Below are 16,687 nucleotides of genomic sequence, written 5' to 3'. Positions count from 1 at the left end.
TATCTGGAGGTGTTTGAGAGGTTTTGTTAGTTGGGAGGCTGGATGTCGTTGTTGGGATAAGGTCCTTGAGCAAGTTTAAATTCATTTACAGTATTATCAACCTGGCCTTAGTGTTATGCTTTTTGCTTTTAGTAGCTTTATTAGTTCAGAATCGCTGTTAATCCCTATAGCGGAAACGCCATTTTCTCCGACACCATTCTCGACTAATCTCTTAAATCCCTCCTGGAATGCAATCATGTCCATGAAAACCACAAGATATTTAGTTGGTAATTGTGTTCTGAAAGGATTGGAGAGCCTCCTTTATTTGGGCTTCTAGAAGAATAGCAGCACTTGTTGGGGAGTTGTTTTCCTTACTAGTTATCCGTAAGCTAGGTTTGCACACAGAACATACAAAACACATAACTCTACTCTTCATTTGAGTGATTTGAGCCTCTGATCTAATAAATTTTGAACAGGCTAAGTAATGCATGACATTACAAAAATCACAAAAACTCCTATATTTTATCTCCTTATCTGTTAGGCTTGCACCACACCTTCCGCAAGCCATGATATAGAGCAAAATAACAATTTGGCACATTCCCAAAAAATCTCCAAATCTGAGAACACGTTGACTTGTAGATTACCATTAAAACTCAAATAAATTCAGCTCTCCAAACTTGTTGGTTTAAGCAGAGCAATAAAATAAGAATGTTAAGTATTAATTCCAATAGACACGTAAACAAGTTAAAAAAAATAATCTAAGAGTGATTTTTTGGTATATTTTTTCTCTAAAAATCGAAGACGGGTATGACATACTGTCACAATAAAAAAGGAGGAAAAAATTTCTTTTAACACATTGTTGAACATAAACACGTTTTTTTATCTAATTAAAAACAGATATAAATAAAAAAAACATTACAAAATTCTTTGATAAATGAAACTAAAGCACAAAATTCTTTGGTAAAGTATACCAGAAAACATTAGAAAAAAAGGAACCCTTAAGTACTGTGCCAAGGTGCAAAGCACTTAACACACAATGCTGGTCTTTCAGGGCAGCCTTCATATTTGAATTCATTTCTCTTTATAAATGTTGAACATTCCTGTATTGTAAGAAATATTGCTTCTTCACATAATATTATCAGGAACTGGGATTAGAAGAATAATACGATATCCTTTTACCTTTTCTGTTAACAGTATTCATTAGGGCATGATGATGCGCAGTAGTAAGAGTAAGCACCTCGCGCTTGTCCTTTCACTTCGTCACATAGACTTTTTCTTTTCGCAACCAAACGCCTCTCCAGAATATTGTTTTGTTTGTGATCAAAACAGAATTTCCTTTTCTGTTGCTACCTCATAGTTTGACATGGGTTTCCCGAAGTTTTTTGGCCAAAAAAAAACTGTTGTAATAATTGTCCATGAAGACATGATGAATCACCATGCATTGCAGCCATATCTCAATGCCGGCAATTGAGATATGGCTGCAATGCATGGTGATTCAGTTCCTTGCCCTTTGTAAATTTCCATGTTCAAAACGTAATCTTCGGGACTGCAAAGTTCATAGAATTTAATACTATACTTGGTCTTCTTGTTTTTCATGTAAGTTCTAAAGGAAAGACGTCCTCTAAACAACAGCATTGATTCATCAAAAGATAACTCTTTTGTTGGCTTATAGGCTTTTTATTTGGGCCTGAAGTAAAGACAGTCCCATAAACTTGCTTACCTCATCTTTTGGGAGAAGCTTAATATTCATAATTCGGGAGTGGCGGGTCTTAGGACGAGCGCAGCGAGTCAAGTGGTATTCATAAATGTTACTCGAATCGACTAACAAGGACATAATCCTTTCATCCCCTAATTGAAGAAATACATCTAATGGCGTATCAAATGAATCTAAACTAAGACAGATTTCTTCTGCTATTCCATTTCCATTTATGGTAAAGTCATCGATTCCAGTCGTGTTATTACACCTGTCAGAGTCGTCCGAATCATTTTGGACTGGCAATGGATCCATTTGGTCATCTGAATCGGATTGAAAATGTTGTTGTGAACTTCTAGTCGTGGGAGAAACAAGTGGTTCAGAAACAGAGGGGATAATAATCTACTAGTCTGAGGAGACACATTTACTTGTTGTTCAGAATCTGAGGAGTCGGTCATCTCATTTTTAGGATTATAGCTACTACTTCCAGAGCCGAATGGGCACGATTCCTTACCGGTCAACACTTCATTAAACAGCTTTAACAACCGCGACTGTTTCCTGGATTCCGTATTTACCACCAGTCCTAAATAATCGCAATAATTGAAACAAGATTTATAATAGAACAAAACCTATACATACCTAGAGAATGCCACTCTTGGAACACACACAACAAATACAAATGTGCCACACAAAAACTAAATATAGCAAACAAAAAGTAAATATAGCAACCGTTTTTACAAAAGCGACTAAAACGTAAAAACGGTAATTCTGCAGTTTAGCGGCTTTTGTTTAAACTAACGAAAAATGGTGTGATTTTTTGCACAATGGGTAGATTCGGATATATATTTTTCACAAAGAGTGGCGAAACGCCAAATTTTTCTCACGACGAGGGTGTTATCACGCACTAAATCACTCACTATGGGACGTGATTAATCGTTAGAATAACCCTATATTCGATTAGTTTTGTCAACAAATAGATGACAACTGAGGTGAGGTTGGATGTGGTGTTGCCAGTTCTGTCATCAACTGCGTTTTGTCACTCTGCAGCTGAAGCCTTATCGCCAGTATGGCTGACTCATGAGTGCCTTCTCTAAAGTGGAGAATTCACTCTGTATTTTTTTAGTCACGTGAAATGTTAGGTATTATGCGTAAAATAAAGTAATTTAATTTCACAAAAACTGTTTTTACCTTTTCTTGCAACTAAATCTATTATTTTCGTGCAACAAACATACCAAAGACACCCATAATGTATTATTATTTTGGTATTGTATATTATATAGTATAGTAGTTGGTATTGTATATTATATTTTAGATTTTGGTCCGAATTAAAAATAATATGATTCTGCAGTTTAGCCGCTTTCGTCAGATTTAGCATATTTTCACCGTTTTTGTTTTTTAATGGCTTAATTTTACCTGAAAAAAATTATTAAAGTGGCGGAAAGTGCATTTTGCAAATAGTTTCTTTATAAACAATGTGAAGTACTCACAAATGGAGGTAAACTGATTTCTTTAATATTTTTGCTGTTTTTTTCGGCATAAATTGAACGACAGTCCCTATCTGTCAAATGGGTTGTAGACTCTAAGAGTGTGTGTGCAGTATTTCGGTTCGTTCCGTTCCTCTATCACTGCGCGGGGAACATAAGGCGCTGCGCACAGAAGCGGCAGAGGGCAGCTCATGTCCTGTGCATCACTAAAGAAGCCACCCTAACCTTTTGTCAAGGTTACTTTATTTTGCGAGGAAAAGTCGGAGCGAATTTTTTACCTTTTCGCTTAATTGTTTTCAAATGTTTAGTAATTATCAGAATTTGAAAGCTACATATACACTGATTTTATTTAAACAATACAATTTCTTTAATACTTTCCTTATTTTGAATCCACTGTTTGAAAAATAATTTTTGCGAATTTCGGTACTTTGCCATGTCCCAAATCGCCGAATTACCAGAAAGTTGTTCGAAATGCACGGTGAAATTGCGTACATTTTTGAGTATGTCTGAAGATCAAACTTTTGAGTATTTGTACAATTACGGTGTACTTCTATAATCAAAAAAATGCCCGAAATGCTTGCAACAATGTACTTTCAGTAAAAATTTATTTTGGAGATGCCAAGCGTTATCAAAAGGAATAAAAAAATAAAAATTGTTAAATGTAATTTCAAAAAAAGTTTCAGAGCAGGAATATTTTTGGATAAATCGCATTTGTCCATTTATGATATCACTCAATTTGCAGCCTACACGCTTAACATTAATCCTCCAAAGCATGATTTTTTAATGCATGAATTTGATTTATCGGACCATAGTGTAGTTGATTGGAAGAGTTTTTGTAGAGAAGTTTTGATTGATTGGTCTCTTGTAATTAATGATGGAAAATTGGGCGGAGAGGGGGTAGTTGTTGAGATTGACGAGACGAAAATAGGCAAACGCAAGTACAATTGTGGGAGAATAATCAAGGGTCAATGGCTTCTTGGCGGTTTTGAACGTGGTAGCAAGAGAATGTTTGTAGTTCCCGTTGAAAACCCGACCAAAGAAACGCTATTCGAAATCATTAAAGAAAAAATGTTTCCTGGCACCACCATAATGTCTGACTGTTGGAAAGCTTACACGGAACTTAATGCAGAATATTACAAACACCAGACTATATGCAATTTCGTGGACTCTGCAACTGGAGCTCATACACAAAATATAGAACGAACATAGTGAGAGATGAAAGAAAAGATCCCGAACTACGGAAGAAGAGAAGAACTTTTCCCGGGTTATCTTGCCGAATTTTGCTTTCGAAGACGCTTCCTACATCACACTGAGAGGCTACAACGCTAACACCGAAGCCACCACACCGAACCTCACCTCAGGTTGTCACCTAATTGTTGACAAAACTAATCGAATATACGGTTATTCTAATGATTTATCACGTCCCATAGTGAGTGACTTAGAGCGTGATAACACCCTCGTCTTGATAACATTTGGTTTTCCGCCACTCTTAGTGAAAAATATATATCCAAATCCCATATATATACTCATAATATATACCCATTTTGCAAAAAACCCGACTATTTTTCGTTAATTTTGATAAAAGCCGCTAAACTGCAGAATTACCGTAAATATCGTATCAACTAACTAACGAATGTTAATTTTCTCTGTTTACTGGGACACAGTTGACTCACCGCCATAAGAATAACATGTAATTTAGGCCGGCTATAGCCGTCCAGCAAATTTCAAAATGACTGCCATAGCCAGTCTGTTACTATACGCATGACGGTATACTAAGAATGCAAATGACGTCCCAAACCAATAATTTATTGTCCTCTGGGACAACGACGACTTATGCCGTCATAATTAAAAAATGCAATATACATAATGGCACTCCTCAAAGCAAGGTACCACACAGCTAGCAGGCTTGTCTAGACAAGTCTTGCATAGAAACTGGGTTTCTTTCCGAATGGATTTGGAAGCACAATTTTTGTACCTTAGGTGGCTTTTCTTTGAATCGTTTGGATTTCAAATATTATCGAGAAAATGCATTTCTTGTTGCTGATGAATATCTCTCTTACAATCTCTTACAATCCTACTTCTTTTACTCCCATGCAATAGCTCTGCCTTCATATTTTTGTCAATACGGAAATACTCTTTTATAAGAAAAAAATTTTAATAAAAGGAATTCCATAGAGTGATGTCCAGTAGGTGGAACATTACTTTTTTATATCATTTCATGCTTTTTCTTGGAGGAGAGTAATAGCTTATCATCTGATCCTTATCAACTTCTGATATTACTTCTGGCTTAATTTTTTCTTTCTCGTATCTATTTTTTACGGTTATAAGCTTCTCTATTAATACTTCTCTTCTGTCTTTCCATTTAGACACATATGCTTTACCAGACCTTTGCCATATGATTTAAATGTTTTAAACCCTAAAAATTGCTCTACTCTCTCTCTGTTTTAAACTCTAAGAGTAAAATATGATTTTGGTCTCTCTTTCCGTTCACCACTCGTGACTTCGTTTATCCTGAGCACAGGCACTATAGCCTGTTTTAGAGCCAGCCGTAAATATTTCTAGATCATAAATATCATATTTTATATCATTATATGTGTAGTCAATATTTTTTAACCACCACACCAGGAAACATCGAGCATGATGTCCTTATAAATTATCATGGTACCTTGATTGTTTTTGTAGTTAATCGTTTAAATTTTTTCATTTTTTCCGTTCTAATTTTTTTTGGATATAACCAACCGTATTTTACGGCAGGACATTAGGAAACCAATGACCCAATGAAAGGTGCATTTTTTTTAATTTTCATTTTTTTTCTAAAATATTGCAGTAAAAAGTTTTTAAATTTTTGTCAAAACATACATATGGCGCAGATGCTAAACCGAAGCAAAGCCATGTAAATTCATACAGAAAATTGATAAAGAAAATCTTTAAAATGTTCTGTAATTTGCTTGGATAAACCAGTCATTCTAAATTAATCTTAACACGGTTCTGATATCTTCCAACTTTAAGTGAGGCGCAATTATAAATTCGTATTTTTTTTATATACATTTTTTAGAGCTTTTAGGTTTTGGAGTTAACAATATTGGAACCCGGTAGCACCGTGGGCAAAGTGTTCACGATGCGATCGTGTGGTCTCAGGTTCGAATCCTGGCATAGGCATGGTTGTTTGTGTTTGTCTTACAAAAACAAAACACACGTGGTTCGGAACCCACGTTAAACTGTAGGTCCATAAACAACAAGATTGGGCGGCCGTCGAAATACGACGTGAGTCCATTGTATTTGAGGAAGAAGAAAAAGAATATTGGTGAAAGTTATTATATAGTTGTTGGTAATTTTTTTTGTGCTATTTATTTTTAGAAGCTCTGATATATAAGCTTGAAATTCTTCTTTTTCTTGTGAACAATGTTTTTTAAAAATACCGTTTTCCAAAAACATTTTAAGTCCACCTGCATGTTGCAAATCATCCAAGTCATCTTCTAATACCTACGTCGATAATGCTCTTTCGAAGACTGGGTTTGCATTAGACTTGTTTTTTGCAGTCACTGGTACCATGCGACGGTGCCATGTTCGATAGCGCCTTCGTTTTTCTCTTTTCGAGGAATATGTGGGGTAAATCTCTTAATACTAAAGGTCTTTCAGTTTTTAGTCGTAGATTCTCTATGGATCTGGCAGCTTTGATTTTGTTAGCCAAATTTTTTCCAAATAAAAGTGCATTTGTACTTTCTGCCCAGGACTTCTTTATGTTATAATTAACCAATGGCAAAATAAACTGTTACACCCGAGTCGAACCCCATATAGAGGGGTTTAACTATTTTGCTATTGATATTTTGAGTATTAATAAGCTCTCCAAGACCCTGTCCTAAGGATGATAGAGCTAGTGTAATCTGTTTTTAGAAATTTACCAGGCTCATATTCTTATTTTTATGCGGCATAGTCATAATATTGTGTAAATTGAAGGATTTAGAATTTTTGTAATGTGGATTCACCAAAAATGTCTAAAATATCTTCGGATATACTGGGTATCTGAAAAGTATTTTCAGCAATAATAATAATTTCTTATTATTTATTGAGTAGAAGTAAGGTAATGGAGTTGTAACTCTTCACCAGCGACATGTGCCGGTTTCGGTCTATTTCGCTAACTCTGACAGATTGTGACTCAAATATGTCTTCTTCAGTTGAGGACAAAGATGAAATAATTCTACTCCTTCGGTTACCAATAGGAAAATTATTTTTATACCTGTTTTAAGAGCGATTTTCGGAGGAGTTTAAACTACTGAGGTGTTTTGATTTTCTACCGGAACGAAATCGAGATCGCTGTATACAATTGTTCCTTATATATATTTTTTTTATTTATTACCTAATAAAGATTTCATCTGATTTAATTTCACTTGAACTGATCCAGACTACATAGTTAAATTGCTTTTAAGTGGATGTAGAGAATAATTAAAAGATAACTATGTCATTTCTATGGCGGTTAATTTAAATACACTATTTAGATAATTTTAGAATAATTTTGCAAAATACCTGTATAGATTTAACCGAAAAGTTGTGCCAAAGTGATAGTATATTTTTATTTATAATTTTTAGATGATCCTATGTCAGAAATTGCATATTTAAATTTATTTTTTTGCTGAATATTATAGAGGTATACAATTATTGTCCGCGCTCGCGGATTTTTCCTATTTTTTATTTTATGACAGCTAAAATTTTCCCGTTTTGTTTCTAGAACGTATTTTTGCAGTAATATAATTGTTTAAAAAACTATCCAGATGACAACCTCGACTATCCCCTAAGAAAACCGGTTGTTGTCTTACAACTTTTACACTAGTCTTTTTGTTGGTTGGAAAAAATTTTTATCAAAGTTTTTTTATAAGCATATTTTTTTTGTTCTGTTACCTATCAAAATTAATGATATTTTATTTAGGCCACCTTGCATATATCCTGTTATATATAAAACATCCCTTATTAATTAAATTTTTTAGTGTGTCATCTCCCCAGACTGATTATGTATTATGTGATAGATCTGAGTCTCTGATTTTTAGATTTATATTTATAAATTAGATATTTACTATACTATATACCGCCTTATTGTGATTTTCTTTCATATAAGTAAAATGTGTTCGATAATTTCTCATTATTTTTCCAACTTAAGGGTGGAAAAAAGATATTTATTAATTGTTAAAACTTGAAAAAATTTAGTGTTAGTCTTTCAAATAACTTTACCGGAAATAGCCATTCTTTTACCTTTTAAGATGTGTAATTTTTATATTTGTGACACAAATTTAAAAAGCAAAACCTATCACTTGTTCATATCTCATATTTCATTTTAATCCCCCACAAGAATAACTGTTTAAATAAGTGATCAAAAAAATGGCCTTTACAAGTTAAGGGTACGATGGGGTAAAAATAACGGTGACCTTCTATTTGACCTGAGCTCATATTCTTAAATGGAACCTCTTACTTTTTGCTACATTCAGAAAAAGCAAAAAATGTTAGCTTCAAAATGGTATTTAGAAAAATGTGTTGGCCGTCCCAAGGTCAAAACATTAAAATACTGCAAAATATCTGTGTTTTTATTCCTTGTTAATTGGAACCTTGTTGGAAACCTTGAATGAAGATGCCTTTGCAGGAATGACAAAAATAACACTGTTAAAACGAGTAATCTCAAACATTTTTAAATCCGATGGAGGATAAATAACGATAACTTTATATATCAACTTGACCCTTTATTTTTCGTCGCCATTTGAGACGCATTTGAGATGCTTTTGTTTATAATCAACAATAAAATACTATTATTAGAGAAAAAAAACATATTTTTATTAAAGTTTAACGAATATTAGCTACAGTAAGAAAATACATGTAAAAGAAACTAAACATCTCAAAAGTAATGAGCAAAAATTAAAGGTTTTGCGAATTATCAAATTCGATATTTTAAAATAAGGGTCCTTATTTGAGTCACTATAGTATCCTATTAAGAGATAGGATTCTAATTTGAGACAGCACTTAAGTTTATTAAAAAAAACTTTCCTTCACAAAAAGAACACAAAAACATGCCAGATGTAAGTTCTCCACAATCTTGATGGGCCCATCTAGTACATTCTACGCATTTGGCCCACTTTTCGCCCTGTCAATCCTCAGAAAATTTGTCCCTACAAAAAAGAGATTCGGCTTCACTGTCATCACTTTCTTATGTCTTCTTGCTTATTCACTTTCTTACGATTTTGACTATTCTAATTTTCTTTTATTATTTCTTAAGACTGGATGCCTTGGGCTTGTTTACCTTTTTTTGAGTTAACTTTTTTTCTCATTTGCTGATCTTTTTCTTTTACTTGCATCTTTTTTTTGTTTTTTTTTTGCTTTTTCGATACACTTTCTTCACGGTCTTTCTTGTATAGTGTGGAAGTGACTACTGCTGCTTTTTCAGCTCTAATATTTTTACGATTTTTAGTTGATTATCGGAAGATGATAAATATTTGTTAAAGTAGGTTGGCTGGGTGTTCTTTCATTTTCTCTATGTAACATAACCAGTGGGCAGGGTGCTCTCTCATTATGGTTCACTAAGCTTGGTGGTCTTTCTCTTTCTATACTTAAATATTTATTTAAAATATTTATAGCATTTTTATTCTCTGCCACTACTTGGGTTGCTTCATTTTTGAATATCTCCGTCATTTTTGTGTTATTTATCTTTATTCTAATTCTGCTTATTGATATCAATATTTACTTTATTCTGAACAGTATAGTCTTGACAAAATTGACGATTAAGAGGCACCAAACCAGTTTTTTGAAAGCCTTTTCAAATTTAGCAACTTTCATTATTACGCTTACAACAAATAGAAGCCACAGCGTAAGGAGTTCCTCAAGAAGAATCAATTAAGTGTAGTTTACTTAATTCATTCTCTTTGAGCCAATTTTTTACGTCTTTTCTAAAGGAGACATGAACGCAACATCCAACGGTTGCATCTTATTAGTGCAATATGGAGTAGGGCAAACTATAATGGCATGAACTTCTTTGGCCAAGTCTATAAGTGAAATATTTCTGGTGTGAAAATAGTGGCCATCTAACAGCAGAAGAACTGGATCCTCCGCATTTGCCTTGTATATTTTATAAAATGTGGAAGCCATCTGGTAAAATATCCGCTTGTACGCAACCGGAGGTATAACTTCCTCCAATAGATCCCTCAGATGCTCCCAACATTAATTTGGATCTCATATTTTTTCTCGGAAAAATCAGGAGGGATATATACACACTTGAAGAAGCCATGCAAGGTATAACTGTCATTAGTTTCCCCCTTTCCGCAGATGTCAATGCTAAAATCTGTTTTTTCGCTTTAAAGGCAAGTAGTTTACTGTGCTTCTGTTGGACAACTGTAATGTTGTTTCATATTCATTCGCGGTTATATAAGTAGCACATTTTTATTATTTAATTTTTTTTTTAAACAAAACAAGACATTTTTTAGAATTATATTTTTTACTATACAGTTTATAATAATAGTTTATTTTAACTAAAAATTAATGATCCTTAAATAAGTATAATAAACTAATAGACAAATATTTTTAAACTGCAGGGCGTATAAATACCACTTTATTAAAAAAAAAACTGAAAATATAGAAAATTTATAAACATAACAATCCTCTAAGGTATTTTTCTCTAAATATCTAAATTCCTCTAAGTATCTCCGCTTGGCAATAGCTATTTGGGTTACAGGACCAAACTTCTTTTACATTCACCCACAATTTTTCTGTTTGAAAGGTTTCGACCTTTTTTGAAGATCCCGTTTTACTCGGTCCCACAGATTCTCGATAGGATTCAGGTCGGGACTTTGAGGTGGCTACTCCAAAACATCCACCACATTATCTTTAAGCCAGTTTTTTACCAGCCTGGATGAATGTTTTGGGTCATTATCATGCATAAACTTATAGTTTACTGGAAGAAATTCGTCAGGATATGGCTCCATTATATTTTCTAGGATCATCTTGTGTAAAAACTGATCCATAACAGTTCTCACTGATAGTTGTATGTCATAACGATCCAAGATTTCCCTTATTATTTGAGATGCGTTGAAAAAAGGATTAGCTTTAGATATTCTCACTATGAGTTTATCAAAATGTTGGGAAGTTTTTCTCTTTCTAGGAGCTCTTTTCTTATTTTGTGTGCTTTGTGAAGAATCATATAGCTTAAGAACATTATATACTAGCTTTCTATAACATTTTAGATTTTGGGCAATTTTGAAACTGTGAGTCCATCATTTTTGAGCTGCACAATAAGTGCTCTTCTTTTAGCTCCACGGTGCTTTTTTCTACCCACTAAAAAGAATACAGAGCAGGATAAACAGCAAAATATAAAAAATCCATATAAAATTAAAAATTCTATAAAACGGCTTTCTAATTTTCTCATATTGGGGTTGATAAATATGAAAAAAGATTAAACTTTTTTGCGTGTAAAAAAACTGGACTCTGGTTGCTGATACTCCCTGCGGTTTTCTCGTGGAAAGTTTTGGGTGTCGTTTTAAGAACAGTTTTAACCATATTTTTTCCAGCAACATTTTTTCCCACATTAAATGGGTGTGGTATATTATTTCTAATTGCCAGTTTAAAAGCCATTCTCTTAATATCCCGTATTCTTAATCCATTTTCTTAGTCCTCACTGCCTCCACGGCTCTGACCCTATTTTCTGCTGCCCATTCTTTGGGCATCAATATTAATTTTGCCTTACTTTAATAGAAATATGGCCTTTAAGTTTACTTAAAAAATATTTTTTAGAAACGAAAACGCAAAATGTTATGAACTTGTTGAACTACTAATTTCAAGGTTACCGTTAGCTACCGCCCGTCGTACCTTCTAACATTTGTTGATACCACCCGTTTGTACAGAGTTATTTGGATGGTGGATTTGAAATATGGCCAATGACTGAAGAATGACCTTGAAAATTCACTCAAAAAAAATGATTCCTAGCAAAAGTATATTCACTCAACAGTTATTTCACCAAAAACAACATTAAAGTGTAAGCAATTGACCTAGTGTCCAAGTCACTAAAAAACATAAAAATTTTTCTCTCTTTCTGAATCCGGCACCAAAAATAGGGAGTTTCGAAAAAAATACCGTGACTTTCAAATTACCTTAAAAATTAACCCTTTCGCAAGGTCAAATTTAAGTTGACCCGTCTATTTCTGGGTGTTTTTTTCGACGTTGGACAACCTCAAGTTTATGTTTTTTTGTTGCCTCAACTATGATAAACGACGAGAAAGAAAGAACTTTTAGGTAGAAATAATACTCGTATAACTGAAGCTTACTTTTAGTCGCACATATCCGCTATTTTGAAACTAGGAACGGATATTTTGATGTCAAAAGATACTTTTCCTGCTGCCTTATTGAGGACTTTTTTACTGGCATAATTACGTTAAATTTATTCGCGATATTCTGTACGCATTCAAGTTGAAATTCTTTGCGTTTTAATTTTTTCTTCGTGACTTGAATTTATCTATCGCCTAAACCTTGTCTTTACTTATAAAAAAGAAATTGTTTACTTGTATTTTAAAAAGATCTCTTTACTTAAGCTTATCGTAAGATGACTCATCCTTTCCAAGCTATTTTGGTTACCATGAAGTTGTGTACTCTGGGGTATCTAAATATCCAACTGTTCCAAATTTTTTATATCAATGGTTACCAGTATATATTTTATAATTGCTATATAAATAATACTTTTTCGACAAATCTTCCTTTTTACGTTTTTTTTTTTTGGGGCAGCCTGTCTAATTTTTTGTAACTTTAGTTTGGCGAATTCATTTTTTTGTATTTTCAAAGGAGTCCTTACGTTTGGAAAGTGCGTTCCGAAATTGAGTTAATCTGGAGCTGTCATTTTGTATTTTTAATGCAGTTTTTAGTGCTAATTCATTAATAAGACAGGGAAGCTTAAATCTATATTGCATTGAAAACGCCTTTTTTTACTGAAACTGACTTTTTTAGGGTTATGACAGGCACTGTTAGCTCTCAAGTTGTATAGATGGTTGAACCATAGCACTTCTTCGTCAAGAGAATCTGGACTTAATAGATTCGAAAATAAATTCATTAATACTGAAACTAATTAAAAAGAGATATTTGTTATGAACTTGTCTGGTATAGTGAAAGGAAAATGGACCTGTTTTTATTTTTCACTATATTGCACACCACACATGTATTTCTTGAAAGAGCTTTATGTAGCAAACGCCCTTTTTTATCAATTTTTCGTAAATAAAAAAAAGTTAAATTTTGGCGCAAATATTTTTTTTACAAAAATAGGAATACTGCGATCGAGTTGTTTATACGTTTTAAATGCTTTGTCTTTTAGCTTTAAAATTATGTATGGCATGTAGCACAAGTATTGGTTTTTTTAATTACTAACTAAACACATCTCCAAAAGTCAGGCTCCCCTTGCCTAATTATGCCGTATTTAATTTAATGTTTTGTATATATATACTTTTTATCTTAGCATAGAAACAATATTTGGAAAAACATTGTTTTGGGTCGACGATATGCGGGCATCTAATTCAAGGTCGTTTGAACATTCCACGACTTCGATAAGGCGCATAGTAGTCCTTTTCCGGCAAACTGATAGCGTTGTTCAAAGCCCGGTCACTGGTTGACCTAGATATCAGAGAGGAATGATCATTATGTGGCTAATTTCACCCGGAGAAACCGAACGATAACGGTAACAGCTCTTCGAAGTAATTTTTGCGTACATACCGAAGGATTGTTTCGACAACTATGTACCATAAGAAAAAGGTTGCATTCTTCAAATCTAAAGGTGTCAATCAAAAATTAACAGATCAAACGAACTTACCTAAGTGAAGTTCGATCTGGATTATATGAAGCATTGTCGAAGTAAATAAGTAGAACAGGTAGTAACTCCGATGGCATCGAGTCTCACACAAATTCAAAGCAAATAAAAAACCCCCCCGGTCCTGCATACCTAAATCCATTGCATACCTTCAGTCTTCTTCAAAGCTACATTGTTGCAACCAAGGGAAATAAATAATAGGGTAGGGAAGGGACTTATTTACTTCGACAAGGCTTCATATAATCCAGATCGAACTTCACTTAGGTAAGTTCGTTTGATCTGTTAATTATATTTCAGCCTTGTCTCGTAAATAAGTAGAACAGGTAGCTATTTAAAGCAAGTTGCAACAATTTTCATTGGAAACATGTCACATTAATAATATTAGGCACACACTTAGAATTGGTATGTACATAAAACATTAATTCTAAGGATGGCAACAACCTAATATGGTTATACATTTATTTTTCAAGATAACTTATATCTTAATAAAAATCTACCTACTTAATATGACAAATAACAAATCTGGAAAATATTTTCCTATACTAACATTAGAAACAAGAAACTTAAAGATAAAAACTCATCATAATACCAACAACTAAGAACAGTCGTTGCAAAATTGTCTTTTTGAAGCAAAGGTCTGTTATAATGATTGGCAAAAACAGAGGATTTCTCCGACCAGCCAGCTGCAAGCCGAATAGAGTCATAAGATACTCCCTTTCACGCAGCTGCAGACGTCGCAGCATGGCGAGTACTATGAGCTGTGAATTGGTTCGTGTCCAACCCACTCTTCTTTAGAATCACCTTTAATCATCTAGAAATTGTTTGAGAAGTGACATCTCTTTGAGGTTTCTTAACGGTAATAAAAAGATTTTTGACGTCTGTCTTAAATTCTTGGTTTTATTTAAATACTCAATTAAGGTATGTAGTTCTAGCTGGACAAATTTTCTTATCTTGATTAAAGAAAGGCAAAAGAAGAGTAGGTCGAATGCGACCTTTGGCTGAAGTTTTAGTTTTTTAGGTATTTTAACCTCAACTCCGTTTTCATCTATAATAATATTTTCAACTTCTATGTTGGCTAAAGGCTGTACTCTTTAACCAGTAGCCAAGGCAATAAGGATTGCTAATTTATATGTGAGGTCTTGAAGGCTTAATGTTTCATTAGACATAGATTTAACATATGTCAAAACAATACAGGGGTCCCCTGTGTAATTGTATCTGGGAGCAGTAGGTCTTAAACTATGGACCTCTTTAAAAAACCTCTTAATTCTAAAATCCGAAGTTAATTCTGGCCCCAAAATTTAAGTAAGAGCTGCTCTAAATGAATTTAAAGACGTATAAGTAGCTCCATTTTTAAATTGAGTAGTAAAAAATTTTAAAATATCTGGGACAGAGGCTGAATAAACATTCATGTTTCGAGATTTTCTAAATTGCCACCGCAGTTTAGGACCTGAATTATATTGTTGAATTGTAGAGGTAGTAATGGAGGCCAAGCAAATTTCTAAAGCTTCTTCAGGTACTAAACCAGCTCTCAGGGCTTGGAGGATAACACTCCTGTCACCAGGGAAATTTTCCGCCAAAGTGGATGAGGCACGTTCCTAAAAGAAAGTAAACGTTCGTCAGCCTCGAAAACTAAAGATGTTGATTCTAATAATGATGTAAAAAGTGGGTACCGTGGCTGGGATGTCCAGAAGGGCACAACGACAATTCCTCTAGCTTTTTCCTCTTTTTTTGTGCAAAGCAGGAAGAATAACAGAAAATGGTGGAAAAGCATAAAAGAAAAACTTGTTCCATTTTATCGTAAAGGCGTCCACTGCTATGCATTTTGAACCTCCCAACCATGATACAAGCTTTTTACATTTAGCGTTCATTTTTGAAGCAAAGAGATCAACTTCTGGTTTCCCAAAAGTGGATATTATATCTTTAAACACCAAGTTGCTTATTTCCTATTCGGTTTCTTTGGATAATTTAAATCTGGATTGTGCATCTGATTCAAAATTGTCTTTAGACTTTATATAACTGGCATATAAATAGATATTTTTACCCTCGCACCATTGCCAAATAATACGAGATAATTTATTTAGGGATTGGTGCTGTACACTTCCCATCTTATTAATATAAGCCATGGCAGTTGTATTGTCAACTCGGAATAATATATTGCAATCTGAAGCATTTTCAGCAAAATGTTTTAAAACCAAATAAACAGCTTTTAGCTCTAAATAATTTATAAGATCTTTTCGTGTCATGGTGTCAAGATGGTGTAGATGACACAATAGGCGGCCAGCATTACTTAGGTATTGCATATATACGTTGTTGCTCCCCCCCCTTCTTCAGCTAGCATCAAAGTTAAGGTTTGGGAAATTGCTGATATGCTTGTAGCCACAAACTGCTGTTTTCGTACTAGGCGCTCATCTCTGCGGAGTATTTGAGCAGTTAAGGCTGCCTTAACCTCGGGATTTAACTGAGGTACTTCCAGAGACTTAAAATTTTCGGGTATTATATGTTTTTGGAGAAGAACTTAAATATTCTTCTCACTTAAACCATTCTGTAAAATATTACTCGAGCGAGGGACTACTGCCTCATAAATTGGAGGTCCTAAGACGATCTTATTTATTGGCTCATCGCCAAGTATCTGCAAAACCTCAGAACTCAAAGATTTTTCTTTTGCTTCCTCTGATTGCACGATCGGGGGCTGAGGATTATTTTCTTGCTGTTCAGAAT

This window comes from Anthonomus grandis, chromosome 14, assembly GCF_022605725.1.
Source record: "Anthonomus grandis grandis chromosome 14, icAntGran1.3, whole genome shotgun sequence".
In the NCBI taxonomy this organism is placed as follows: domain Eukaryota; kingdom Metazoa; phylum Arthropoda; class Insecta; order Coleoptera; family Curculionidae; genus Anthonomus; species Anthonomus grandis.
This window is presented reverse-complemented; position numbering follows the sequence as displayed.